The 13127-nt window shown below is 42.3% G+C and overlaps 1 protein-coding gene across 1 annotated transcript in view; it reads right to left on the reverse strand.

The window, feature by feature from the left end:
• LOC148138497 (putative G protein-coupled receptor 139) overlaps positions 1 to 13127 on the reverse strand; it is an 84667-nt gene that overhangs the window by 50560 nt on the left and 20980 nt on the right. The gene's annotated exons all lie outside the window — the stretch shown is intronic.

The following is a 13127-nucleotide window of genomic DNA, read 5'->3' on the forward strand; positions in this document are numbered from 1 at the left end:
ACTGTCTCCTTTCCCTGTGCCCCAGTTTCAAGCAGTTGAATGACTGCCTCCTGATCCCAAGTTTGTGAAAATACATGCCCTTCTCCTGCTCCAGAGTAACAGGTTCCAATAGCTCTGTGCTCAACTGCTGCTCCTGTGGAATGGAGGTGAGGGTTCTGAATGGCCTCTTCACATTCTTTACAGCTTTTTCTTGACTAAAGACCTTTCCCCTGTTTCTGTAAAACACCATCAAAATCTGAATGATGTATTTTTGTATTTGACTCTCTGTAATTGAGCAAACAAGCCAACGGGCAGAATTCAGATGCTGAATAGCCTCCTCCTGTTCCAGTGTTATACACGAAAGAGTCAATAGACTCTTAGAGATGTACAGCAAGGAAACAGATCGTTCGGTCTGCTCATCCATACCGCCAAATATCCTAAATTAATCTCGTCCTCCTTGCCAGCAATTGGCCCATCTCCCTCTACACACTTCCCATGCATATATCCATCCAAATGCTTTTTAAATGGTGTAACTGTACCTGCCTCCACCATCTCTTTTGTCTGTTCAATCCATACACACAGCAGTCTCTGTGTGAAAATGTTCTCCCTCATGTCCCTTTTTAAATCTTTCTCCTCTCACCTTAAACCATTGTCTTCCAATTTTGGACTCGTCTATCCTGGGAAAAGACATTGACTGTTTACCGTATCTGACAAGCATCAATAACCTTCCCCACTCTGAAGGGATAAGGGTCACTGTATTCTCTCTTCTCCCTCACACTCACTGTATATCTGTTATAGCACCGACCCCGAACAAGGCTCATGGTTCACCACTCTCACTACTGCATGCAGCACCTTCCCTCTCTTTCTCTCTTGCCTTTCTAATGCCCCCCACATAATTATAGGATATTCTGGGGAATGCCAATTATGGAATATTCTAGGTATTATTCCAACTTATTCCCAGTTTCAGGAAAACGGCTGTGCCCCAGTGTGTAACACGAAAGAGGATGGAGTAGACATGTACGTTTTTAAAATCACACACAATTAAAATCCATCATGAGGCCATTCAGTACTTCAAGTATGTTCCAACATTCAATACGTTTGGGGGTGATCTGATGGTTTTCTCAGCTCCATGTTACAGGAACTTCTAGTCATTCAACCCCCAGGTTCCTGTTACCGAGCAGACGATTCTCAGACACTTCATACCCCGGGTTTCTTCTAGCATGTGTTCCGAAGGCATTTCCCATGGGGACAGATTCTCCTAACAATATATTTCATCTGATTTATAAATTCATGCAACAATCAGCATGCTTTCCACAGACCATTCAAAAACATGCACTTATTTTATGGTTATCGCTATCCAATCACAATTAGTCATCCTGGTTATTTCACTTATCTCACCTTATTGTATTCAGCCAAAGACAGCTTCCAAACACTTGTCTCATTATAAAATACAATTTCGAGCAGAGAACATTTTTGTCTCAAATACACCTTTTTCCTTGTCATTAAAATTTCTCTTGCCCTTTTTCTGCGGCTGATTCTGTGTGTAGCAGCTGTACCGTCTCCCACTAAGTTGATTGGATGGTTGGTTTGTGGTGCAGAGGGAGGCCACTAACGCAGGTTCAATTCCCCACACTGACAGAGGTTACCATGAAGGGGATGCTCTCTGAACCTCACCCCATCACCCGTGTGGTGAACTTCAACGTAAACCACCATGAGTGGTCTCGCTAATGCGAGTTATTTGGGACTCTAATCTATCAATGTTAGCATTTTAATTTTTCAGCAATATTTTTTATTGAAAAAAATATTTTTATTATTACATTAAACCAATAACAAAACAACTCAAATAACTGAACAAAATTACACCCATGTGCATGTATATACAAAATATGTTGGTCTCGAAACGGACAGAAGAAAAACAAAAATAAACAATAAATAATAAATAAATAATATGGTTCAGCATAACAAAGTGATAGCTCTCGTTCTTCGAGAGCATTAACTGATACACATTCATGCGTTCATAATTCCTAATATGTGGTTCATTAGACAATATCGTCATGACTATATAAAAGCCCTTTTTAGAGTGGCAGATAAGCCTGTATCGCGGTAATCCAAAAGGGTTGCCATACCTTATATAAATCTATGCTTTTCGGTGCACCATACTGGTGAAAAATTCCAAAGGGATATTCTCCATGACGACCTTACAACCACCAATAGACCCGGAGGTTTATCAGACATCCAAAACAACAGAATATTTTTCCTAGCACAGAAAGTATGGGGAGATACGAAAAGAGTATTGTGCATCAGTATTTACTGTGGAAAATGATATGGAAGATATAAAATGTAGGGAAATAGATGGTGACACCTTGCAAACTGTCCATATTACAGAGGAGGAAGTGCTGGATGTCTTGAAACGGATAAAGGTGGATAAATCATCAGTACCTGATCAGGTGTATCCTAGAACTCTGTGGGAAGCTAGAGAAGTGATTGCTGGGCCTCTTGCTGAGATATTTGTAATATGGATAATCACAGGTGAGGCTGCCGGAAGACTGGAGGTTGGCAAACGCTGTGCCATTGTATAAGAAGGTTGTTAAGTACAAGCCAGGGAACTATAGACCAGTGGGCCTGACGTTGGTGATGGGAAAGTTGTTGGAGGGAATCGTGAGGGACAGGATGTGCATGTATTTGGAAAGGCAAGGACTGATTTGGGATAGTCAACATGGCTTTGTGCGTGAGAAATCATGTCTCACAAACTTGATTTCGTTTTTTGAGGAAGTAACAAAGAGGATTGATGAGGGCAGAGGGGTAAATGTGATCTATATGGACTTCAATAAGGGTTTTGATGAGGTTCCCCATGGGAGACTGAATGGCATGGTTCGATCTCATGGAATACATGGAGAACTAGCCATTTGGATACAGAACTGGCTCAAAGATAGAAGACAGAGGGTGGTGGTGGAGGGTTGTTTTTCAGACTGGAGGCCTGTGACAAGTGCAGTGCCACAATGATTGGTGCTGGATTCACTACTTTTTGTCATTGACATAAATGATTTGGATGTAAGCATAAGAGGTACAATTAGTAAGTTTGCAGATGACACCAAAATTGGAGGTGTAGTGGAGAGCGAAGAGGGTCACCTCAGATTGACCAAATGGCCAATGGGTTGAGGAGTGGCAGATGGAGTTTAATTCAGATAAATGCGAGGTGCTGCATTTTGCGAAAGAAAGTCTTAGCAGGACTTATACACTTAATGATAAGGTCGCAGGGAGTGTTGCTGAACAAAGAGACCTTGGAGTGCAGATTCATAGCTCCTTGAAAGGGGAGTTGCAGGTAGATAGGATAGTGATGAAGGCGTTTCCTTTATTGGTCAGAGTATAGAGTACAGGAGTTGTAAGATCATGTTGCGGCTGTACAGGACACTAGTTAGGCCAGTGTTGGAATGTTGCGTACAATTCTGGTCTCCTGCCTATCGGAAAGATGTTGTGAAACTTGAAAGGGTTCAGAAAAAAATTCAAGGATGTTGCCAGCATTGAAGGATTTGAGCTATAGAGAGAGGCTGAACAGACTGGGGCATGGATAGGGTAAATAGGTAAAGTCTTTTCCCTGGGGTCGTGGAGTCAGAACGAGAAGGTATAGGTTTAGGGTGAGAGGGGAAAAATATAATAGAGAACTACGGGGCAACTATTTTACACAGAGAATGGTACGTGTATGGAATGAACTGCCAGGTGATGTCGGGGAGGCTGATACAAGTGCAACATTTAAGAGGCATTTGGATGGGTGAATGAATAAGAAGCGTTTGGAGGAATATGGGTCGGGTGCTGGCAGGTGGGACTAGATTAGTTTGGGATATCTGGCCGGCATGGACAGGTTGGACTGAAGGGTCTGTTTCCATGCTGTACATCTCTATGACTCTATGACCCTATGACTTACATTGATCTCTGTTTTTTGTTGCACCATGTTGGTGTGAAAGTCCAAAGGGATATTCTCCATGATGAGCTTACAAAGTCCCAACAGACCGGGGAGTTTTCAGACATACAACACGACAAAATATTTTCCCTAGCCCAGGAAGTAAAGATATATTTTTTTTCCCATGTGCATCTCTGTAAGATACTCTGGGTAGGCCCAGTAAAAGAGAAACCGGGTCCATCTCCAATTCAGTCCCCAAGACCCACTGTAGCACATCTAACTCAGTGCTCCAATATATACGAGGCCTGCAGCAGTACCACATGCAATGCGTAAGAGTGCCTGTAGTCATTCTGCATTTAGGATACGCTGAAGATAATCCCACTTTGAATTTTGAGAGAAACCCTGTGAAGAATTTTCAACTGCATGGAATAGGTCCTATTACAGATCAAAATCCTTCAAGCATTTTCACAAATATCCTCGCATGTCTCTGAACAAATCTAAATCCCCAACTCTCTCGCACAGACGTCACGAAGCTGCACAGTCTTGTCTGCGGGGACACTCTCCAAGAAATGGTAAAGGGTACTGACAGAGAGTGTATTCTTTACAATAATCACCTGCTTCTCTGTATTGGATCTGTAAGTGTCTTATAAAATTGTGTTTTTTAATCAAATCTCTAATCAGGAAAAAAAATGAAATCTCTCCGAGGTAGTCCATACTTACGAGTTATTTTATCACACGGTATCATTGTTTCTCCTTCAAGAAAGACGTGGTGGCTCGGTGGTTTGCACTGCTGACTCATCGCACCAGGGTCACAGGGTTGGTTCCAGCCTTGGGTGACTGGCTGTGCGGAGATAGTACATTCTCAACTGTGACTGCGGAGGTTTCCTCCCACAGTCACAAACATGTGCATGTTAGATGAATTGGCCATTGCTCAATCGCTCAAAGTGTTCCAGGATCTGTACGTTGGGGCATTAATCAGGGTAAATATAAGATGGTAGGGGAACGGGTGTGGGTGAGTTAATCTTCAGAGGATCTAAGTGGACTTGCTGGGCCCAAGGACCTACCTGTTTCCACACTAAAGGGATACTACTAATTCTAAATCACCCAAACAAGGTATCCCCCTCGCTGCCCACAGTTTAAACCTGGAATCCATTATCCCCGGTATACCAATTTTAGGGTAAGAAACATGGTTTTGGCTGTGTTGTCTCGATCTGACGCATTGTCCTTTAAGTTTTAACAGTATTGATAATCATTATTTTATGACAATATTCCATAAATGTTGTCATTTTATCTAAGAATAACAGACTAATAAGGGTTCACTTTGTCTAAGAGGGCTCAATGTCTATCCATATTGATGCCGAGATCTCAGCGGCCCAGGCACTAACATACGATGACAAAAAACTTAATTGATTGTTTTTAATCGGGGAGATCTACTCCTCACAATCCGTGGGGCAGTTGCAATTTTGTTAGCGAGATAAAGAATCGCTTATGGTGCCAAATAAAAGAGCTAAACCAGCCATTATGTTTCCGAAATATCTGTCTGGGAAACATCATAGAAAGCATTTGAACTGGGTGTAGGAAATGAGGAAGGACATTCATTTTAATAACAGCTATCTGACTGAGCCAGGATATTGGAAATGCCTCCCATCTTTGAAGGTTTTGTTTAATTTTGTCAAACAAATGGACATAGTTCACGTTAAATAAATGATCAAAGACAGATGTAATGAATATATTGAAAGAGGGAAACCACCCCCGTGACCATTTAAAAGGAAACTAGGATTTGGCCTCAGTATCAGGTATTTCTCTAAGACCTCCCATAGGCATGGCCTCCAACTTTGTAAAATTAATCTTATCGCCCGGAAAGGCAACAAGCGAATTAATGCATTGCATCACATGAATTACCGAAATTGCGGGATTTGTCAAAAACATAAGACCCTTATATGCATACAATGTAATCTTTCATGACTACTATCCCAATTCTGGGGCAGATGTGTTGGCATCCCTACGGATGGCCTCCGCCAGTGGCTCAATCACCAACGTAAACAAAAATGGTGAAAGGTGTCAGCCTTGTCGGCTGCCTGGAGAAATATTAATATTACTGTGTGGCACAACATTAGTGAGAACTGCAGGCAGAGGATCGCGGTAAAGGACCCTCACCCACTTGATAAAAACTTTGCATATACCAAACCGTTCTAATGTACAGAAGAGATTCGGCCACTCAACCCAATCAAATGCCTTCTCTCATCTAAAGAGATCGATAATCCATGGACAGATTGTTGTTGACACTTTGGGATCATATTGAGTAAATTCTTAACATTGTAGGAAGATCTACGGCCCTTTATAAAGCAAGTTTGGTCCTCTTTGGTAACGGAAGGCAGCAAAGATTCCAGCCTGAATGCACGGATCTCAGACAAGATTTTGAAACCAACATTTAAAAGTGAGATTGGCGTGTAAGAAGCACAATCCTCCAAGGTCTTCCTTTCGTCAGCATCAGAGAGATATGAGCCTCTCTTAAGGATGGAGGGAGGGGTTCGTGACTGTATGAGTGACGGAACATGTTAAACATCAGCCCTGACGATAGGTTTATAAATTATTTATAAAATTCACTCAGAAATCCGTCAGGAACGTGTACCTTTACATTCTGAAGCTGCTTCACACCCTCCTGTGCTGACGTGGTGCATTAAGACACAACACTTATTCAGGGGTTACTCCTGGAAGACCCAGGTTCTTGAAAAATAACTCCATCTTAATCCATCTATCCTCACAATGTTCAGTCTGAAATAATTCGGAGAAAAATCTCGGACAGGAGGCATTAATCTTTTTGGAATTGAAGATAAGGATCCCAGTATCTTCCCTAAATGAGGTAATGGCTTAAGAGGGGCGATTGTTTTCCTGGCAAGATAGAATAAATAACTGCCCGGCTTATCACCATGCTCAAACAGCCTTTGTTTTGCAAAAGTAAGTTCCTTCTTGACTGTGTGTGTGAGCGTGGAATTCACCGTAGACCGAAGCGTTGTAATCCTCTGCAGCTTAGCCACTGAGGGTCTATCACAGTATGCCCTATCGGCTGCCCTCAGCTGTGCCTCAAACTAGCGTTCCTGCTCCCCCTTCTGCTACATCCAAAGGATTAATTATTCCCTCAGCATAAGCCTTAGCAATTTCCCAGAGAATGGATGGTTTGCTGGTTTAATCTGAATTAATGGCTAAGAAAGATCTGAATTCATTGCAGTGGGCGGCACGGTGGCACAGTGGCTAGCCCTGCTGCCTCACAGCGCCAGAGTCCCGGGTTCAATTCCTGCCTTAGGTAACAGTCTGTGTGGAGTTTACACATTCTCCCTGTGTCTGCGTGGGTTTTCTCCGGGTGCTCCGGTTTCCCCCCACAGTCCAACATGTGCAGGTTAGGTGAATTGGCCATGCTAAATTGCCTGTAGTGTTAGGTGAATGGGTAAGTGTCAGCGAATGGGTCTGGGTGGGTTGCTCTTTGGCGGGTTGGTGTGGACTTATTGGGCCGAAGGGCCTGTTTCTACATTGTAAGTAATCTAATCTAAATACTCAATTAACCAACTAGTCTTAAGAAGAAAGTGATACATTCGCTCGTGTCTCGAATCTGTTATATTGCCCTTAATCTTAATCAAAAAGAATACTGCTTCATGGTCAGAAATGGTAATATTCCCAATTGTGCAGGATGCCACCGAATCTAAGATTGTTGCAGGAATGGAGAAGATATCAACCCTCTTGTGGCACCTCCGTGGGTTAAAGAAGAAAATAAAATCCCTACTTGTGATGTGGATCTGCCACCAGATATCCACCAGCTCTCGTTCTGCATCCATATCCACTAATTGCTTAAATTATAACGAGGGTATTGGAGCACCTTAGGACATTCTGTCCACGGTGGGGTCCATAAGACAGTTGAAACTTCTACAATAATGTGCCACGATGCAAGATAACTGAATTTGGAAAATGCATCTACCAGGATTTTAGGAGAGAGCGCCCGCGGTGCGTGCGGGCAATAAACATTCAAAATACTGTATTATTTACCATAGTTCAAGGGTTTGGAGATTACGAGCCTCCCGTGAGTGTCAAATACAAACTAGGTTAAATGGAAGATTCCTTTTATCCATTATGGCTTCTCCCCTACTTGTAGTATTAAAAGAGGAGAAATAAACCCGATCAAACCCGACCTGCTGTCATGTCAAATGTTCCTTGTCATCAAGGTGCATCTCCTGCAACAGGACAACATCCACCCTCTCCTTTTAAGACTAGAAAGTAATTTTTTCCTCTTCTCTGGCCAATGTCTCCCCTTAATGTTCCAGGTACACCATTTAAGCACATCATTACCCAGAACATACTGTAACAACATTTGAACTCGAGAGATGAAGAACTCGAATTACTGATCATTAATAAACAAAGTCTCATAGAGCTTAAAAACTGCACAATCGTAGACTACTACAACTCCAACTCTCGAATCTTTCCAAAACTAAGCATTTTAAGTAAATGGCTGGGATGGAGTGGGTTAGGCAAGCACTTTGCCCGTGTTGTGATGCGGAGCCTAACAAAGCAGGCCTTCCAGAAACATCTACCTTCTCCAACCCCTTCTGTGTTTTGTGGGTTTCAGCAGTATCACTCCTCATTCATTTAAAGCCCAATGAATTATCGCCTCAACATTTTAGAGATTCTAAATAACTCAACCCTTTCATCCCAGGAAACCGCCTAATGTACCAACAGGGTTACTTGCTGCATTAGCATGCTGACTTTATGTTTCATACACAGGAAGACTCCAAAGCCTTTGTGCTGCTCGATTTCTAGAAGTCCTCTCCATTAAATAACAGCCTGTCTTTTGGTTCTCAATGTCATCCATAAACTCGGATGTATGTTGCACTCACATCCCTCCTTCAGGCTGTCAGTATAGATTGTAAATAACTGATGCCATCGGACTCATAGCTGTCGTACTCTAGCAGATACAACTTTATCATGAAGATTCATTAATCCAGACTCTCCGATTTCTATGTGCTCACCAATCGTCATCCCATGTTAGTACATTATCCATCATGCTACGAACTTCTGTCTTGTGTAAGAACTTTTATTTTGTAATACCTTGTGGAAAATATCTGGAAAGCCTGGTGTCTACCAGATCTCCTGTACCAAATCAGCTTGTTACATTCTCAGGCATCTCCAGAAATACTTTGCATAATTTTTGCAGGGCAAATTATTGTTTTCCTTTCACAAACACACACTGACTCTGCGTGAAGCTTTTCTAAATATCCATGCAGGCCAGGATTTTCAAATTAAGCTCGTCCCATTTGCTTTCATTTGGCCCATATGCTTCTAACTGTTTCCCATTCATATGTTTGACCAAATGAGTTTTAAACGTTGTAGCTGTACTGGCATCTGCCACTCTTCCTCTGATATCTCATTCCATAACCACACCACTCTCTGTGTAAAAAAGTTGCCCCTTCGTTCCTTGTAACTCTTTCCTCTTTCACCTTAAACCTATACCTTCTATGGCTGAACTCCCCCATGCCGTTGAAATGATCTTGGCTATTCACCCTATCCATATCTCTCATGATTTTAGAAACTTTTACAATGTCACCACCCAACCTCCGACACTCCATCTGATACTAATTTCAAGAACAAGCATTTAAAGGTAAGCATTGCAAATTTGAAACAATATTAAACATGACAGGTAAACAATACTCAACCCAAACTTCATATGGTGATTTGTTTTTCTCCATATTACAATACTAAGGCAGCATGAAATGCTTACTAGTGCTAATAAGAAGTCAAACACCTGGATTCCTTTGTCTAAAGGGGGCGATGATCTTGACAGTGAAAACGTATCTATGGCCAGATCTATATAATGCCACATGGTCAACATTCTCCCTCCTGGCCTCTCTATGACCTTGTGTGGTTATGTCTTCTTTATCTTGCACTCAATAGAGAGAACCCCTTTCCCATATTCACACCTTAATTTAAACACATTTTACATCATCCACTCGTTCACGAGTGCAAAAAGCCCGTTGATCTTTGCCACACCCTCTTTTCCCTGTCACCCATCCCCCACCTCTGACAAGGGTTTAAAAATCCCAGGTTCCAATCCTTTTCAGTTCTGAAGAAGTATCACACTGGGCTTCAAATGCTAACGCTGTTTCTCTGTCTGTGCAGATGCTGACAGACCTGGTGAGTTTCTCCAGAAACGAATAGGCACAGAACAAATTTTCACTAAAACAAATAACTATGGATCCTGGAAATAAAAATACAAAAATTGCAGGAGAAACTGGGAGCTTTGTAAAGGGTCACTGGACCTGAAAGTTTAACTCTGCATTCATTCCAGAAGATGCAGCAACATTTTCAGTAATTTCTTCAGAAATTTCTGTTTTTGGACAATTTCCAAAGAAGGATGTCAATGATGCTCAAACATCCCGTCCAACCTGGAGCGCCGTACACTGGGGAATGAACGATAGTGCATGGTGCACAAGTTCCTAGATTCTGAAACTGCATAAGACTGACATCACTGACACTACAGAGCGTTTAATCACGTCAGGGAGAAAAACAGAGGGAAACACATTCACTTCAAATGCCGAAGTTGACATTGTGGAAAAGAAACGATTCAGATTATTACCTTAAATGGATTGAGATAAAGTAACAAATTGGAGGCGTGACATCAGGGAGATGCCCTCAGTAGAATGAGAATATGGAAGTGGAAGTGTTACCGCATCAGAAATCAGGTTAGGTCACTGAATGCAGGGCTGATGCCAAGGTCGGAATCACGTGCACCTAAACCTGTTGACAAAACACACATGACTGGTTGCATTCCAAACAGCAGAAATAACTTCTGGTGGATAAGGGGAAATTATCCCAAGACTAACAGATCAGATCTAAGCTCTGTCGTCCTGCTAAATCCAATCATAAATGTCGATGGATTATTAAACAATTTACTGGAGCAGAGAACGCCACAAATGTCCTCATCCTAAATATCAGAACAACTCTAAATCAGTGAAAGAAAAGTCAAGGATATGGTGTCTGCACTACCCTCAGCAAGAGGTGCTAACTGGATGATCCAACTCATACTCATCATGATGCCCCCAGACTCACAGATGCCAGTCTTCAAGCAATTCGATTTGCTGTACGTGACATGAAATAACAGCTGGACAGAGTAGATACGATAAAGAAAATGGGCCCTGAAACCATTCCTGCAATGGGACTTAAGACTTGTACTGCACAACAAGCCGCGTCCCTGGGATAGCTGTTTCATTCCAGCTCCAACTCTGACATCTTCCTGCCAGTGTGGAAAATTACTCAGCTATATCCAGTCCCCGAAGAGGAGAATAATTACAATCTGACCAATTATCACCTAGAACTCCCAACACGACAGTCAAATTGGTGAGAATTATTTTTGACAGACCTGTCAAGTAGCACTGAAATAATCAGGTCAGTGTGGGTTCAGGTAGGTCCCCATGTGGAGATTATATTGTTGTTGAAGTATCATTGGATTACGATTCCAGGCCAGGATAATGCTCTGGCAACTGGTGGAAGTTAAAAATAATTAATAAAATATCGAGTCCGAAAATCTGGTGTCAGTAATAGTGATCTTGTGTCCAATGTTGATTTTAAACATTGATCTCCTTCCCCAATGTACTTTCAGGAAGTGAATCTCCCGTGCTTTCCTCGTCTGGCCGAAAAGTGACTCCAGACGCACAGACATGTGATCAACTCTTCAATGATCTCTGAATCGGCCAAGTAAGACACTCAATCATATCAAACTGCTCTGAGGTCTGATAGGATAAAACCGGACAGCATACCTGGCACCAGCCTCGTTATCAGAAAAGGGAACGGGAAACACAGTCATATCGATCCTGCAGAGGCCTCCTTCCTAACATCTGAGAGCTTGTGACAACATTTACAGAGCTTTCCCACAGACTGCACACAAACATCGGGAAAGGAGGAGGTCATTCAATACGTTGAGCTTTCATCATGCTAGTTCCGGGCCGAACATCTCCTCAATGCAGTTTTCCCCATACAATGTTCATATCCCAAAATATGTTTAAACATTGTGAATTATAAGACGAGAACTGATGTAGTGCTTTCGGCCCATCAAGTTTGCTTCTCTATTCAATATACATGCGGTTCTTTGATAACGCTTGTGTATTAAATACGATTTGACTGTTTTCTTGAAAGTGAACTATCATCCCTGCTTCCAATCTGTCTCACACTGTCAGAGTTTGATATATTTCCTCGGGCTGGTGAGGCCAGAAACAGGGTGATAATAGATTTGAACGTGTGGCTGGGGAACTGGCACAGGAAGCAAGGATGTAAATTCTTGGATCACTGGGGTATGTTTTGTGGGAAGCATAAATTATACAAGAGAGACGGTTTGCACCTTAATAGTTGGAGGACCAGCATTCTCGCAGGCAGGTTTGCTACTGCAACACAGCTGCATTTAAACTAAGTAGCTGGGGGGAGGGGACAAACTGGATGTTTGAGAAGGAAATTGAAGGGAAAGTTAGAAAAAGGGAAGTCAAGAAAGACAGCTGTATAAATGACGCAGAAAACTCAAAAAAGGTTCATGCTGTAAGGTTGAGTGAAATAGGAGTTTTTGGAAAGGGTGAGGATAGTAACAAATTAAAAATAGTATATATGAATGCACGAAGCATTAGAAATAAGATGGATGAGCTTGAGGCTCTTTTGGAAAGTGGCAGATAGGATATTGTTGGGATAACTGAGATGTGGCTTCAAGTGGACAGGGCCTGGGAAATGAATATTCAAGGCTACACGTGCGAACGTAAGAACAGACTGACGGGCAGAGCGGGTGAGGTAGCCTTGTTGGTAAGGGATGATATTCAGTCCCTTGCGCGGGGGGACCTAGAATCAGGGGATGTAGAGTCAGTGTGGATAGAGCTGAGAAATTCGAAGGATAAAAAGACCCTCTTGGGAATTATCTACAGGCCCCAAACAGTAGTCTGGATGTCGGATGTAAGTTGAATTCAGGAGCTGAAATTGGCCTGTCGCAAAGATGTTACTACAGTTGTGATGGGGGACTTCAACATGCAGGTAGACTGGGAGAATCAGGATTGTATTGGACCTCAAGAAAGAGACTTTGTGGAGTGCCTCAGAGATGGATTCTTAGAACAGCTGGTGCTGGAGCTGACCAGGGAGAAGTCAATTCTGGATCTGGTATTGTGCAACGAGCTAGAATTGATCAGGGACCTCGAAGTAAAGGAGCCATAGGAAGTAATGACCATAATACAATAAG

The sequence above is a fragment of the Chiloscyllium plagiosum genome, unplaced genomic scaffold (genome assembly GCF_037043375.1).
Source record: "Chiloscyllium plagiosum isolate Xiang-an unplaced genomic scaffold, Cpla_swu_hap1 HiC_scaffold_40, whole genome shotgun sequence".
In the NCBI taxonomy this organism is placed as follows: Eukaryota; Metazoa; Chordata; class Chondrichthyes; order Orectolobiformes; family Hemiscylliidae; genus Chiloscyllium; species Chiloscyllium plagiosum.